This window comes from Otolemur garnettii, unplaced genomic scaffold (assembly GCF_000181295.1).
Source record: "Otolemur garnettii isolate 467f Iridium unplaced genomic scaffold, OtoGar3 scaffold00007, whole genome shotgun sequence".
NCBI classification, from domain to species: Eukaryota; Metazoa; Chordata; class Mammalia; order Primates; family Galagidae; genus Otolemur; species Otolemur garnettii.
The window spans coordinates 1,123,419-1,126,110 of NW_003852402.1; the positions used below are offsets into that span (position 1 = coordinate 1,123,419).

Genomic DNA, 2,692 nt, shown 5'->3' on the forward strand with positions numbered 1-2,692 from the left:
CTCCACCTGTGGCCGTCTGCCTCCCCGTGCCCAGCAGCACCGTTCTCTGACTCCTGCCCCAGCCACCTGCCCGGCCCTGCCCGCCTCTCTGAGTCTGGGACCTGCATAGGCCCAGTGCAGAGCCTGGGCCGTAGAGGATCCCCCATTGCCACGGCGCATTTTCCTCTCTCAGGGTCTCTGTCCGGCTCCCCTGTTAGTCAGTGTCTGAAACACACGGTTTCAGACATTTTTCCAGTTTCCTAGTTGTTCACTGCGGTGGGAAAGTTGGCACCATCTATGTGGTCGAAGTGTTAATTGGAAGTCTCATCGGCGTTTGTGTTTGTGATTATTTAGCATAAAAGTAGATCAAGAAAGGTGGTGCCTGTGGCTCAAGGAGTAGGGCGCCGGCTTCATATACCAGGGGTGGTGGGTTCAAACCTGGCCCCAGCCATAAAGTGCAAAAAAATAAAAAATAAAAAAAAATAAAAGTACATCAAGAAAATTTCAGTTAGAAATTCAAAAGGAGTTTAAGTAATTAAAGTATTAGTGGGAGATGCAATATCTTTTTTTTTTTTTTCGGGAAGAGCAGAGGCAGCTGCCTTTAGTATAGGTCACGGGCCAGCTGACTTCAATCAAAGGTCACACACTTGATCTTGAAGTCACCATCAGCTGCCATGTAGTTGATGGCCTCCAGGTTGAGGTGGTTAGGGAACTTGAATGTGTAACCATCTGGCAGCTTGACAGTCAGGTCGGCCTGGTCAAAGCTGGTGCACACCTCCAGGAGGCTTCCAGGCTGGAAGGGAAAGGCAGCCTCCCGCTGCTCAGCCCCCCAGGCCCCGCCGTCCTTGCTGTTGCACACGGTAGTATTGGCTTCCCTGTGGGCATCGAAGCGGGGGTTGAAATGCAGGCACAGGTTGTTGCTGCCTTTGCCCAGGTTCAGCACAAAGCTCTTGGCGTCAGGGGCCACCTCGCCCCATACTCTGAGGCACTCCCCAGGTTTGAGATTCAGGCTGCTGGCGACCAGACCACAAGCCATGATTGAAGCAGGAGGATGCTGGGGGACCAGTGCACCAGCCGTCTGAAGACTCCACCCGTGATGCAGTATCTTTTAAAGTCACTGGTATATAAAATAGTCAAACAATCTAACAGACTGCTGTGCAAACTTGTGCCATAAGCCGGTTCATCAGAGCCAGGTCCCCACACACGTTTGTGGGGCATTTCCTCAGGGGTGTGAGAGTGACTCTGTCAGCCACTGCCTCCTGCTTCATGACGATTACAGACAGAAGTGGGCAGAGCAGTAACACGTGCTGTGTACGGCTCTTCCACTGAAAGGAAAAATGCTTTGATTAAAGAAAACCTCAGTTCCATAGGCATACGTTTTATGAACTGAATTCTTATGACAATGAAACCAAGTTTGACATCAAAAGGACAGAATGGATGTGGAGAAAAGAGTGTGCCAGGAAGGTTTCCTGAGAAATAAACTTGATTTCTTGTTGGTAAAATTCAGGAAAGAAAGTGAAAATTCCAAATTATGGTCTATCTTACAGCAATGCTGGAGGCAGAGATGACTCAAACCAGCCCGAGACATTTTGTTCTTGGGGACAGGAAAGTGCCATGCAAGCCAGGCTTTGGGGCCTCAGGGGCCCCTCCGTGTGCAGCGAGGAGTAGAACCAGCAGAGCCGCTGATGCTGCCATCTTCATGGCCAGGGTACAGAGCAGGAGCCGCTCTCAACCCCAACGCCGTCCTCACAGCCCGGACACAGAGCAGGAGCTGCTCTCAACCCCGAAGCTGCTGTCCTCACAGCCGGGACACAGCAGGAGCTGCTCTCAACCCTGAAGCTGCCGTCCTCATAGCCAGGGCACAGAGCAGGAGCCGCTCTCAACCCTGAAGCTGCTGTCCTCACAGCCCGGACACACAGCAGGAGCCGCTCTCAACCCCGACGCTGCCGTCCTCATAGCGAGGGCACAGAGCAGGAGCCGCTCTCAACCGCTGTCGGGCCCCAGAGCGGCTCTGCGAGTCTGGCTCCGGCCACATACCGTCCCTCTCCTGACCTCCTTGAGATGGCGTAGTACTTTCATGACTCTGGGGCTGCACCTCCCCTGTGCTGGGGACCGAGGGCCCATTACCCACACCCGCACCCCAGCAGGCCAGGCAGGACAGAAGGTGACCGGTTCACCTTCAGGTGCAGCTGTGCTCACACGACAAAATCGTGAGGTTCCAGCTCCTTCACACCGTGGGCAAACCCACACCTAGTGAAAGAGCCCACACTTTCAATATTTCAGTGTTTAGGACAAAAAACAAAATTAGATGCACTAAGTACTCAGCTCAGGAAGCTAGAAATAGAGTAACGAGGAAAAGAGGGTGGGACCCTGGAGTAAATCAGAGCAAACGCAGAAAATACAAGATTAGAGGATGTGGGAAGTATACTTTATGAATAAATTAAATAACTATTTCTTTTAAGAGTCTAATAAAATAGATAAATATCTCACAAATCTAATCAAGGAAACAAGATTAAGAGCATGACCAAATACATTTTATGGAATTTGAAAGTAGGTTATAACTACATAAAGTTGGTGTTCAATAAGGTTTGTTAGGATTAATGAAAAGATATTTTAAAATAGAATTCTCTGTACAACCGTGTAGTAACAAATTTGAAATCTGGGCACAATAGCTCCTAGTCCAGGAAAACACAAATTGCCAATATTGACGCAG

The 2,692-nt window shown here is 50.1% G+C and overlaps 1 pseudogene; it reads right to left on the reverse strand.

The window, feature by feature from the left end:
* Positions 1 to 607: 607 nt before the first annotated feature.
* On the reverse strand, positions 608 to 1,020 carry LOC100941088 (annotated as a pseudogene).
* Between the last annotated feature and the right edge of the window lie 1,672 nt (positions 1,021 to 2,692).